General features: G+C 45.1%; 1 long non-coding RNA gene across 1 annotated transcript in view; it reads right to left on the bottom strand.

Annotated features, from left to right (window-relative positions):
• The window catches only part of LOC136645930 (uncharacterized), a 58,171-nt gene that overhangs the window by 36,905 nt on the left and 7,443 nt on the right, over window positions 1–13,823 (bottom strand). The window contains exon 2 of the long non-coding RNA XR_010794177.1: window positions 1,482–1,551. This is a non-coding gene — a long non-coding RNA (uncharacterized lncRNA). The remainder of the gene's footprint in view (window positions 1–1,481; window positions 1,552–13,823) is intronic.

Here is a 13,823-nt window from a genome sequence, read left to right as displayed (position 1 = left end):
TCAATGTGTAATTTACAGCAGAATGCAGTGAATTAAACTGCTTTGAAATATCTCTATCCTATCAAAAGGTATAGCCAAAAAACCAGTGAGGGCAGGGGATGGTACATCACCACACCCACCACCCGGGTTGTTACCCCACCCACTGCATGGGAGGAGGTTCACCATGGGGGTGATGTGCTGGTCTCCTGCACCAGATGATGAAACCCTAGTGACGCCACTGCTAGCCCCCCACTACAATACTTCAGCCCTTCCAAATGCAAGTTTTTACCTAGTCTCCTGAAAGAGTGAAATAAATAATAATAAAAACACATGGCTTGTATGCAGTGCACATATAATTAAATTTGAACATAAATCAAAGTGTAAAGAACTTCGCAGATCCAGTTAGCAGCCTGGTCCATGGCAATCCTTCAGATGTCAGAGTAGCTATGTCTGCAAATCAGAGCAGCTGTGGCATCACTACCTTCCCAAGTGATTGTGACATCACAGCACATCTGCCAGTGATGTCAAGAGAGGCGGGGTATTGTGAAGAAAGGTCTGATCACTGCAAGAGTGAAAGAGTGCAAGCCTCTGTATATGATATTCATATACAGGTCCCATTACCCAGGTCCCATCCACCAAAGGTCCCATTACACAGTGTGCTCATACTGTTATTTTGCATAGATTGGAATTCAAACATTCCAACATTAAGTCAAAGCAGAATGCAGATTGAATCCTTCTCCAACTACGCAGCCCTCCCCCTTTTCCAGCATTCCATCTTCCTATTCAGAGCCACTGAATTTCTCTCTCCCACTCTGCCCAGCAGCTCTGTGTCCTGTATTTTCAGCTGTGTATTTTCAATGGCAGCTGAGCTAGGTGCTATGTGACCAACCTAGTGGGTCCCAACCCACAGTTTGAGAAACACTGTTGAGAAACTCATTAACTTCTAATGAATCCAAGGGAGGACTTTGGATTTTGGTTGCCTTCTCCATCCCTTAGCTCTGCTGTTTTCAAACTCGCAGGGAGTTTGAATCCCGCAGTAAGTCTTTGCAGGGGCGGGGGGGGGGAGGCAGCAGCGTGATCCCCAGGATCATGCTGCTCAGGGGGGCTGCAGGGACTTGGTGCACTTGCCCAAGCCCCCTGCAGCCCCCCGGGGGTGCGAGGAGCCCTGCGCAACCTTCGGCAGGGCTCCCCAGGTCAGGGAAGGTGACAGCAGAGCGATCGCGTCCCGATCTGCTAAACTGGAAGCGGTGCGCAATCATCCCACTTCCCCTTTTGACCGGGCTGCAGGGAATGGGGTGCATCCAGTCCATCCCTGGATGCGGGGAGCCGGGCGCGAGCATCTGCAGGGCTCCTCGGGTCAGGGAAAGTGAGAGTGGGGCGATATACAGATTATAGCTAAACATCTAATAATAATCTAATATAACCTATAATTAATATCTAATATATAGATTTTCCTTATCTATATATGTGCTATCATCATCATCTTATTTTAGGGTTCTTACCTGCTGGGCAGTTGCATCGCTGGTGGATGTCCCTGGCTTCCCGATGTCTTGGCAAATTGAACTTTAATCTCTATAAAGCGAATGAGAAGAAAAGTTACATTAAAAATGATGAAACCCAAGACTTGTGCACGTTAGAAAACAGCTTTTGAAAGGAATTCAGCCCTGAAATACTGTGAAGTTAGGAAGAGACATCTGGTCCTGGGTTGAAGACAGACAGTTGCCTTCAACTTTAATCTCAACATCTGCTTGATTGAAAGCAGGCAGAGGAAGTTTGACAGAACTTCTTAATGCAATCCCTTGTGTAGGGACTGAAAAGTCAACTGTCTGCTGTTGCTGTACAAGGGAGTTCTGTTTTTACCAGAAAAATAATACTAGTTTTAATGGACTCCCTACATTTCTAAATGTGGGGAACACACAGCTTAGCCTTAATAATTGGGAAGTTATTAGCATATAATTTGCTCTGCTCTTTACATTGTGGAATCAGGTGCATTGTGCTGACCAGCTCCTATGCATCTCTCTTAAGTCTCAGGATGGATTCAAGTGATTGGTTTTATCCTACCTTATGGTGACCTTCCCCACCCACCCCAGCTACTGTGACATTATGGTGATGCATATAAGAACAAGAACAGCCCTGCTGGAACAGGCCATAGGCCCATCTAGTCCAGCTTCCCATCTAGTCCAGCCCTGCTGGAACAGGCCATAGGCCCATCTAGTCCAGCTTCCTGTATCTCACAGTGGCCCACCAAATGCCCCAGGGAGCACACCAGATAACAAGAGACCTGCATCCTGGTGCCCTCTCTTGCATCTCGCATTCTGACGTAGCCTATTTCTAAAATCAGGAGGTTGCACATACACATCATGGCTTGTAACCCATGATGGATTTTTCCTCCAGAAATTTGTCCAATCCCCTTTTAAAGGCATCTAGGTCAGATGCCATCAACACATCCTGTGGCAAGGAGTTCCACAGACTAATTACACGCTGAGTAAAGAAATATTTTCTTTTGTCTGTCCTAACTCTCCCAACACTCAATTTTAGTGAATGTCCCCTGGTTCTGGTGTTGTGTGAGAGGGAAAAGAGCATCTCTCTATCCACTCTATCCTTCCTGTGCATAATGCACAAGGGGACTTGTCTAATATGAAAGGTACATAACACGTTGAGCACCACTACCCCCAGTGTAGTGGGGTCCAGAAAACTGTAGAAATCCAATTTGCCAAATGCAGGGGAACTAAAGGCCACTCATATTGTGGCTCAGTTTCGTACAGATTTCATACTCATAGTTTACATGGTTACATAACTCTTCAAAAAAAACAAAAAATCACAAACGTGGTCTGCATGTTTTGGAATAGCACTATATCAGATTTATAAGTGGAAGGTCAGAAAATTTAGCAGATTGGAATTGGGTTGGAGGAAGTATTCCTTCAGTGTTGATTTTAGCAGATCTAAAAGAACTATTGGAAAATACAATTTCAGGGTTTAACCAGTGGTACCCAAACTTGCCCTGGTCAAGGCACTACTTCATGGGAGGATGAGAAGGCCACAAATACTTCCCCAAGATTGCATGGTATCTCAAAAGATTCATCTGCAATCGTGCTGTATTGCGCAAGATCTCATGTTCTCAGTCCTGCCAAGATAATAGTGCCCAGGGAGAGCTGGTACCACAGTGAGTTCACCGTGGCACACAATCAGTGGTGTGACCAGTCATAGATAAACAGTACAGTCCCAAGGAGCCAAATCAATTTTTGATTTGGAATTATCTAGAGAAACCCAGGGATGGAGAGAAAAGAGGTGAGGGAGCCTCAGCGAGGGGGTGGGGAGGTTTGTAGCAATCATGCTTTCCAGCCTCATGGCTCCTTTGGGCTCCATTGTTACTTGGGAGGAGGAAGTCTCATTGAATGACCTGCACAAATAGGATTACTTCTGAGTGAACCTGCATAGGACTGGGTCATACTGGTAAGGGCTCTTAGCTGCTGTGTGTGACCTTCCTCCCCCTTGCTGCTTCTGTCCCTGCTCCCAAGCAATTTGTCCCACCCCCTCCAGCCTTGTTTACAGATGGGAAGGAACATCAGGGGAGTTTTAAAGGATAACTCCGACACACACACACACACACACACACACCTTTGCAGCAGCTCCATTTTTTCCTCAGAGCAGTGGCTGGCTTTTTAAAGGAAAGACTCGTGACTCAAGTCTTTTCAAGTCATGAAAATGCGCTGGAAGACTTAGAAAGTCTGCCTGTTAGGACTCCTCTTCAAGTCAAGTCACGAGGGGTGGAGATTTGTGACTCAACTCAAGTCAAGCCACAGTGGACTTGTCCATCCCTGATTATTAGAATAATTTAAAGCAAAGGAGGACAACTTTGCTGAGGTGCAAGAAAAGAAATGCAGTAACACTACTTAAAGTAAGGAAATTATCTCATTCTGATAAATGTTTTCATTTAGTTTCAGTCTTGCTCATACTATGTTACAACTGCCAATTAAAAACTTGTTTAAAAAATGTACAGGTCCAGCCTATTTATACACGGATTTTTTATACACGGATTTTACTCAACACGAATGGCCACTGCAAATGAGAAGGAATGTGCTGATCCCTGGAGAAGGGGAAAAATGCACCCCTTTAAAATCAGTTTAAAAAACTGAACAGTCCTTTAACAACAGCCTCCTTAATGAGAGGGGGGGGGGGCAGCTGGCTGACAATCCATCAATCCTTCTCTCTTCAGCAGACCCCTCCCTTCCCCCTGAGCAAGTGAAAGAAAAGAGATCACTTTGCACTGGTGAAGGGAGGGACTGAGTGAAGGGGACAACTGATTGGTGGATTTGCTATAGTGCGTTTTTTGCCATCCACATGACTGCTTGGAAGGAACCCATGCGAATAATGAGGTTCAACCTGTAGTAACATCCGGTTTGCAGGAAAATTTAGGAAAGGAGGCATCTTGCCCTGGGCCCAATGCCAGCTCTCAGCAGCCCTGATGAGAGAAATACATTCATGTGAATTCTTTTCCATCTTCAGGTACTTGTCTGTGAAATGGGAATAATAATAATCTAAGGGTGCAGTCCTAACCCCTTATGTCGGTGCTTTCCAGCACTGATATAAGGGAACAAATATTCCCTTACTTTGAGGAGGTGTCCATGAGTGACACCCATGAGTGCAGGATGCAGCACGTCCCATTGGCACTGCCATGCCAGTGCTGGAACACACTGACATAAGGAGTTAGGATTGCGCCCTAACTCACTTGGTATGACGATGAAATAGGTAAGGAAATGAAGGATACTAGGATAAATTTATTATATTGGTTTCAAGGGAGAAAGATGAAGATGTGTGGTGAGTAGTGCACATTGTTCTTGGGAGATTTGACACTCTGAAGTTCTAATGACAAATATTTACCTGGAGGCCCTACCAATTTTGCTTCATAAGCACTGCCAGAGACGACAACTCAGTGCTTCAAAAACTCATGAAATTCATTTACTGCAGTCAATGGAGAGTTTGAGCACAGTATTGCCACTTACTAAGGAGCGTAGCTTCAAATCCATCAGGTATCATATTCACTTTCTCTTACCCACATACCTGATAAGAGGAGCCAAGATGGTCAGAAATAGGAAGCTATCTTTAGCCTTCTAAATCTATTCTTAAGACTTAATTTATGTGACATAAATTTCATGTATCCTGCCAAGCCCAGCAACTCCCTTCCCAACAAACACACACACACACACAGCGCTACTGAAGTTGGCATCAGTGCAGGAGATCCACCACTGGACCCAGGAAGATATGTCCAATAGAGAAAGGGTGTGGGAAGAATGGGGAGGGGAGGGGAATGGGGAGGGGCTGGAGCTATGATGGGAAGGAGGCAGGGTCAGCAGTGCTGCCAATATCCTCCTTCCCACCCTTGATCCACCTTTGCAGCTCCACCTAGCAAAGTAGCTGGCACAGATCTGAGTAGACTCATGTAGGTAGCAGAGGTTTACAAATGCTCCCTTACCCAGAGGAGAACTCCAGGGCCTGAAACTCCCCAGCAAGATACAGCTTGCACCCTGTTGGCAGGGCTGCGTTGGTACATGGAAAGTTACATAGAATTGAACTTGCATATTCTTACATTTGTAGAACATTTCTCTTGTAATGTTAGCTAAATCACTGGAGTTTCTTTCTTAACCAGCAGTTCTCAAACTCCCAGGGAGTTCCAGCCCCACTGTAAGTCTTGGCAGGGGAGGGGGGGAGGCAGCAGCATGATTGCCAGGATTGTGTCACTTTGGAGGGGCGCAGGGGGCTTACTGAGACTACCAAAGCCTGCAGCTGCCTCCCCCACTCCAGCCTCCGCAGGGCTCCCCAACACGCAGATACAGGCAAAATAATGATTGCAACCCACTTCTGATTTCATGATTGTAAACTGTAAGTGGGTTGTAACAGTTTGTGCACTTGGGGGGGCCTGCAAAGGATGATGTGGAGCTTCCTGCACTCCTGGGAGGCTGCTGCAGACTGTGGTAAGTCTCAGTAAGCCCCTGCGCCCCTCCAAAGCAATGCAATCCTGGTGATTGTGTCACTGCCTCCCCTCCCCCCTCCCTGCCCCTTAAGGAGCAGAGACCAGGGCTGTCTGGTTGGGGCATCATGACACCCCAGTTTGAGAACCACTGCTCTTAACCTTCACAAATGCACATTTAGATAGCTTTTACTTACATATTATCACAGGATGTGAGAGACCATACACAAATCTAGACTGAAAAGATGTATTCTCCATCCCAGGGAGAAGTCAGTTGCTCGGATGGAGCCATGTAGAATATGCTACTCTCTTAATCAGGCAGTGGAAGACAGCTAGGCTCCTAGTATTTATACCAGGCCTCACCAATTCAGGCCCTTCACACTGCCTGCCAATTACAGAAGCCAATGTAGCACACCACTATTCCCCTCTATGCTCTAAGAAAACTCTGAGGGATAAGAATAAGCTGTCCAAAGTCCTAGGCTAGGTGCTAACCTTGTGCCCTTGTTAGAAGTGGAGAAAAGAGCAACAACAATGCACAAATATCTTGCACTGGAAGGGGGCAAGATAGCTAGCAAAATTGCCAGATGGGATGTGGTGGTTTCCCCCATTACTTTTTCAGTAAGTTTTTATTTTTTTGTATGCAGATGGCTAATCTCAGGCTATCTTTCCTTCCTCTGTCTTTCCAGAATCCCTTCCCAGATAGATAGCACATATGCAGGACCAGTAATGTTGTAACCTGGAATGCCATGCAATGCTGCCTCCGGTCCACCACCTCTGCACATGCATGCATGTATACACGCATGCGCGTGCACATGCACACAAAAGCAGGCACTTAGTTATGCGGTTCTTAAGTTGTGGAAGTGAAGGACTCCACATTTGACTTAAAGGTACTATGCAAATGAACAATGCAACCAGAATCACCTCATCTAAACAATGGGCCACCTGGTCTAGGACCCCCCTCTCTACCCCCACAACTATGGAGTTCCTGTAAATAAAGATTTCCTTTCTTTATAACCACATGCCTTGAAGCAATCTTAACAGAAATCTCTCAACTCTGCTATGTGAACCAGCTCTGCTAGCTGTTAAGAATTCCTAGTCAAAACCCCAGGTCCCTGAGGAAGATGATGCAATCATCCTTATTTATTAAAATATTTATATGCCATCCTTCTACCTTTTTGGGTCTCATGGTGGAGACAACAACAAAGAAATGTTACAAAGATAATAAAGCATAAAACAAATCAATATACCAACAGTACATACCATCATAAGATTGCTGAGCAACCAAATAAAAAGCAGTTCCTTCTAAGGCAACTATTTTCAACCCCTGTACCATGGCACATTGGTGTGCTGCAAATAGTACCCAGGTGTGCCATGGGAATTTGGGAGAGGATCATTTATTAGTAGGGCCACCGGGGGATGTGAGCCCCCCACTGGCAGCACAGTGTGCCTTGTCAATTGTCAAAAAACAGATGGTGTGCCTTGACCATTTTTGTGCCCTGCCTGTGTGCCATGAGATTAAAAAAATGAAAATCACTGCTCTAATGTAAGTTTTTCACAAAGGCATTATCCATGGTCACAAGCCCTTCAAAAAAGGGGTTGTTTTCACAATCCTTTGAAAGGCAGTTCTGGAGGAAGTCAGGTGAGTGTAAGCCAAATCTGAGCCAAAAAGTCCTAACAAGATGGTTTATGTGGTAGACTCCTAGTATTGATATGTCGGCTTGACAGAACAATCCACAAGGACACACACACACAAACAGGGTTCTCTCAAACTCAACAGGGATGTTGAACAGAGAAAGAGCAAAAAGGTAATACCAAAGCAAAGGGGGCTAACAGCCTGGTGACATTCAGGGGTGAGAGCCAGAGACTAATGGTCCCAGTGCCTTCTGAGACCGAGAGGGGTTAAGGAGGAAGGGCAGTGGGCCTGATGGTACTGAACCAGGAGACTGGTTGCCCTCTCAGAGTGAGAACCAGCTGACTAATACCTACTACTAGTCTTCAGAAAGTGAAAAACCTGAGCCCTTTTGTATGTTCTGCCCTTTTATATGCGGTGGATGTGAGTTGGGAGTTAATGCCCATATATGGTGATGATTGGTAGCTGGACCAGGTGTTCCAACTGTCATTAATTGCCACTTGGAAAGGATGGGAAATTTTTACCTCAGAGGGAAGAGGTTTAACTCCTTTAAAGCCACTTACCCCCCTTCCTTTACACAAGTTTACTTATTATGCTGATTTAAACATTACCTCAAGATGTTTCAACAATATGTCTTCTCTACTATTTACTATGTTGCCTATAGCCACTAAGCATGCCCTGCCTCACAATCAGGGTGACCAGATACAATGGAGGAGAAAGTACCTGTACCTTTAACCAGTGTATAGAAGCGGGGATTTTGGCAGGTGTAGCTTTTGAAACCTTCCACGTTGAGCTGCACCTGCCAAACTGCTTTCTTCTAAACAGTGGTTAAAGGTATAGGCACTATGTCCTCCATTGTATCTGGTCACCCTGCTCACAATGTTAAACGTTCTCAGATTTTTCCAACGTGGAGAAAGGAGTTCCACAGCCTGCCACAGAGAAAGTGCTAACCTGAATCACCTTCATGTGCATTATTAACAAAACTTTTCAAAACAAAAGCATCTCTGCTCTGGGGATGTTCATGCCTGTATCCTTGTCTGGATGCTTTCCTCAAGACCACTGGCAATCAAGATTCTAATAGTGTATCTTGAATTTCAACCCTGTGTATAAAATTTCAGGCAGTACCATAAATGAGGTACCTGAATTCTTTGGTTCTATTTGTTACCTGGTGTCTGAAGACATGATTGCCACCTTTTATGCTCCCAAGTGTTAATTTAAACATCTTACTGCATACATTTGCTATCTCTGTGAGGTTGCTTCATTAGAAAGCTGGGAAGCATATGTCATTTCTTCTGGTGAGTTCAGAGGTGAGGCCATGCTGCATGATTTGCGTGGTCAGAAGGACTCTGTGACAAGTCATCACCTAACAACTGAAAACTAATGCTCTGTTTGGCATTCAGTTCTTTGATGTACTGTTTATAGCACTAGAGTATGGCAAATGCAAAATGAGCAGTTGGTCAAAATGTACAGTGAAGACATGAAAATGCATTGTTTTCAATTTGTGGAGAAAAAGTTTTGTCAACAAACAGCTTGCTAATTCTCCACAAAGGATGGCAGTGAAAGGGCAATCTGGGATCTCGACAGAAATGCAGCATTTACTGGTTCTTACGCTAACAGAATGCTTGCCTCTTCCCATGCTACTGCAATGACATATAGGTAGAGGTGTGATTTTTGTGTGTGTGTTTCTGCACTTCTCTTTTTTTTTTTTAAACACACACACACACACACACACACACACACACACAAACCCCAAAATTTAGTGAAAAAATGAAACCAATTTCTACATATTGGTCACTGGAGACTGGTTGGGCTGAACTGGGGAATGCCAGCTCAAAGGCCTGTGCTGGCCCACTGGCACTACATCCAAGAGCAGCACCAGCCAAAGCAGGTAGGGTCATACTGACTAGTGGGGTCATGCTGGCTTGGGGAAGGTGGCAGGGAGGTAGAGGGGTGGTGTTCTGGGATGTGGAGAGTGCAGAATGGGGAGTGTCTGGCCCAGAAGGGGGGCTGGATCAGTGGAGGCCTCCTCCACCATATCCTAACCCAAGTCCTGGGTCGCCCAACATTACATCAGGTTTCCCGGATTTGTAGAGGGTTTTGTGCCAGCAAAATCTGGTGCAGGTTTTAGCTGATGCTGATATGAGAGGCCCTATAGGGCAGGCTAGGGCATTACTTGGGGTAAGAAAAAATATACCCCCTTACTCTGAGGAGACCTCCAGCCACCTCCTAACCTGCACTTACAGTCTGGCTCTGGTGCAGGTTAGGATTGGACTGGTAGTGAATTTTAAATTCCAAAACAGAAATTAAGGCCCAAATCCTAACCAACTTTCCAGCACTGGAATAGCGGTGCCAATGGGAGATGCGCTGCATCCTGCAGTTGGGTGGTACACATGGAGGCCTCCTCAAAGTAAAGGAATGTTTGTTCCCTTACCTCAGAGCTGCGTTGCCCTTATGTCAGTGCTGGAAAATGGATTAGGATTACACCCTTAGGGCGCAATCCTAATCCCTTATGTCAATGCTTTCTAGCACTGGCATAGCGGTGCCAATGGGATGTGTGCTGCATCCTGCAGTTGGGTGTCACTCACAGAGGCCTCCTCAAAGTAAGGGAGTGTTTGTTCCCTTACCTCAGAGCTGCATTGCCTTATGTCAGTACTGGAAAGCACTGACATAAGGGATTGGGATTGCACCCTTAGTTGCCTAAAGTTGTCTATGTTCATATAGGGCAATACTCGATTGTCCTTCCACTATTTTGCCTCTAAATCTCTTCCACAGCTCTAAAAATAACATAGGTTACGGGGTGCTTTATATATACCCATCGCTTTTGTCCATATATGTGCAGATGCTAAGTGATAATTGTCGACAGCTCTTTTATATGTAGAAATGGGCCAGTTGGGATCTGCTGGGAGAAAGTTGACTTTTCTGATTGCAAGCATTGCCTGTGTCTTAAAGGCCAATGTCTGTTTTCTTAAATGTCCCATAAATGCTGAGGAATTTTGCTTTGCAGCCAGGGATCTCTCAGGACCTTCCACATCATTCTTAGTCAGCAAACACATTTGTCAGGGGCACATTCTGTACACATTCCTGGTTGGCAGAAAAGTGCAGTTAGTTGCTTCCTATCCCTTACGAAGGACTGCACTAATGTTAAGCAGGAAAACAGCAAACACCAGCTGAAAACCTGAACTGGATTGCATAGTGACCCAGAGTAAATTTAAACCATGGAATGTTAGAGCTGGAAGAGATCTTTGAGGTCATCTAAACCAGTGGTCTCCAACCTTTTTGGCACCAGGGACCGGTTTTGGGAAGACCACTTTTCCACGGACGGGGGGGGGGGGAGAGATAGGGATCATCAGGCACCTGCCCTCACTAATGGCATCATCAGCCAGAGATGGCCTAGAAGGCCCCAGTGTTCCCCAGCATGTCCCTGCCAGAGAAGGTGGGGCAAGGCTTCACTCGCTCACCTGCCTGCTGTGTGGCCCGGTTCCTAACAGGTCATGGACCAGGACCAGTTCATGCCCCAGGGGTTGGGGACCCCTGATCTAGACTAATTTCCTGTTCATTGCTGGCCACTACAGCATCCCTGACAGTTTTCTGCTTGAAAACTTCCAATGGGGGACAGCCCACAATGGCATGAAGCAGACTATTACAATGGCTGACAGCTCCTATAATCAGGAAAGTCTCATTTCTAGTCTAGTTTCTAGTCAACCTATTTATTCTAGTTCTGCCCTCAGGAACCACCAAAAAGCAAACACTCTCCTTCTGCTTCATGTCAGCACTTTAGATACTACAATATCTCCCTTTAATCTTCGCTTCTCCAGGCTAAGCATAGGACAGCCATATCCTAACCTGCACGAGCACTGCCAGGCTTCATGGGCAGGTTAGGAGGCGGCTGGATGTCTCCTCAGGGTAAAGGGATATATTTCCCCTTGTCAAACCCCAGCCTGTCCTATGGGACTACTTGAATCCATGCCAGCTATATAGCTGGCACAAATCCAGGAAGCCCAGTGTAACGCCAGGAGGTTAGGATATGGCAGAGGCAGCCTCTGCTGATTCCGCCTTCTGCAGGCCTGATCCACTCCATTCCACTCTCCTGCCCCAAAATGCCCCCTTCCTGCCTCCCTGCCATTCTCCCCACAACCCTGTGCCACCTGGCATGAGTCTACCTGCTCTATCTGGCTTGGCTCCTGGATGCAGTGCTGGCACATGCCTTTGCGCTGGCACTGCTGGCTCACAAGTAGTTGCAAACATGCTCTATGACATGTGTTCAACACTCTGAGCCAGCACAAGGACAACTTCACTGGCTCAGGCAGCTGTTTGCATTGTGCTGTGAACTCCTTTTTTACTATTCCTCTTCGGACTTGGTTTCCAAATTCTTCTCCATCTTAGTTGCACTCCTCTAAACTCGCTCCAACTTATCACTGCCCTTCTTAAAACATGGGGCCCAAACCTGGACACAGTATTTGAAGTAATATCTGACTAGTGCAGTGTAGAGTAATTACTTCTTGTGATCAGGACTCTATGCCTCTGCTAATGCAGCCCAGCAATGCATTTGCTTCTTTTTTGCAGCTGCATCACACTGCTGATTAAAATCTGAACCAGAAAAGTACTTTGGGGGGAAGAGGGAATCACAATGCTCATGTAGTATTTTAGCAAGCATTGTTATGAGTTGCCAAGGTTCCTATTATAAGCCAAGGAATTTCAAAGTTCAGCAACATTTCTAGCTGGAACTAGGGCTGGACAAAAATGTTCCTTGTAATTCCTCAGCCTGTTCACAAACAGTAGATTTGGGGGGGGGGGGATTCTGACAACTTTGGATGAAATTTGCCCAAAGTCTTAGGGGTTAGTAAAATACACCTTAATACGATAAGGAAGGGAAATCCATAAATACAACCTGAAAAGGGCAATGCCCTTTGCATTTTGTTATATGTAATATATAACATATATAACATATATATATATATATATATATATATATATATATATATATATATATATTATTTATATATAATAAAATGCAATATTGTTGCATTTTGTTATATAGGTTACAATATATATGTAACCTATATTGTTATAGGTTACAATCTAACCTAAAATAATCACCTATGTATCAAACTAATTTCAGTGTGGGTGAGGCTGTTCAGGAGATTATCAACTGATTTTCAGCTTAATTTTTCAACTGAAGTCAATGAGATCCTAACAGTGCAATCCTAACTTGTGCTGCAACAGGCAGGCCGGCAGGCCTGTGCTGTATCCAGCATGAGTTTGGGGCTGGTTGAGGTTTGACCCAAGGTAAAAAAATTCCACTTACCCCAGGGAGAGTAGCAGAGGCCCCAATGGGTCTATTTGGATCTCCACCACCTGATGAGGTGCCCTAGGTCCCACGCCACCCAGGAACTAGGGACTAGGATCTGGCATAACTGCTGCGCCGGTTCAGGGTGCAGTTAAGACTGCACCCTAAATTGCTGACCTGGACTGAATTGGGTCCATAGTTTTTAAAACATCCCATGCTTCCAGGATAGAGCAGGGGAAAAGATGGACAGATAGAAAGACCAGATCAAAACACTGAGAGAAAGCGGAGGTTCTTTGCAGACTCAGTGCATTTGCTTCCCTTTGTCTCCCTGAAAATCTGCACTGTGTTTTATGCTATGTTTTTGCTGAATAATGTAGACCTTGCAGCTGCAAAACTCATTAGGGTTAGAATATCAGGAGCCACTGTAGTTTGTTCATGAGAATGTGGTGGTAAGAAACACTGACAACCTGAAAGAGAGGAGAGACTTAATACTCTGCTTGGGGGGTGAGTCATTTTTTATAGCTTTCTTTCCTGGTTCTGTTCCGCTATCCATCTCTTTTGTCATCTTAGCCAATAGTCTCTTTTCTTGCTTACTCCATTTCCCTCCCAGTCTCTTATTAGATTCATTTGCATTTCTTTTCTCCTTTATCTTACTTCAAGATGTCCCCCATGCCTCTTTCCTCCACACTGCTTGACAGTCTTTCCTTTGACACTCATGGGGAACAATGTAGAAAGGATTATTATTGTACAACATTTTCCTCTCACCTACTCTGGTAACTCCAGTGAAGCAACTGAAATTGCATCTGAGTCAATCTAATAAAACATACTGCTTCTATTAATCAAGGGCAATGGTTTTCAAATGTAATGCCAAGGAACCCTGATATTCCTTGGTATCTTACCTGAAATAGAAGGTTAGTTTTGCTGAACAAAAGCATCTTGTCCACTATTACTGCTTCTTC

Source organism: Tiliqua scincoides, chromosome 3 (assembly GCF_035046505.1).
Source record: "Tiliqua scincoides isolate rTilSci1 chromosome 3, rTilSci1.hap2, whole genome shotgun sequence".
Taxonomy (NCBI): domain Eukaryota; kingdom Metazoa; phylum Chordata; class Lepidosauria; order Squamata; family Scincidae; genus Tiliqua; species Tiliqua scincoides.
This window is presented reverse-complemented; position numbering and strand designations above follow the sequence as displayed.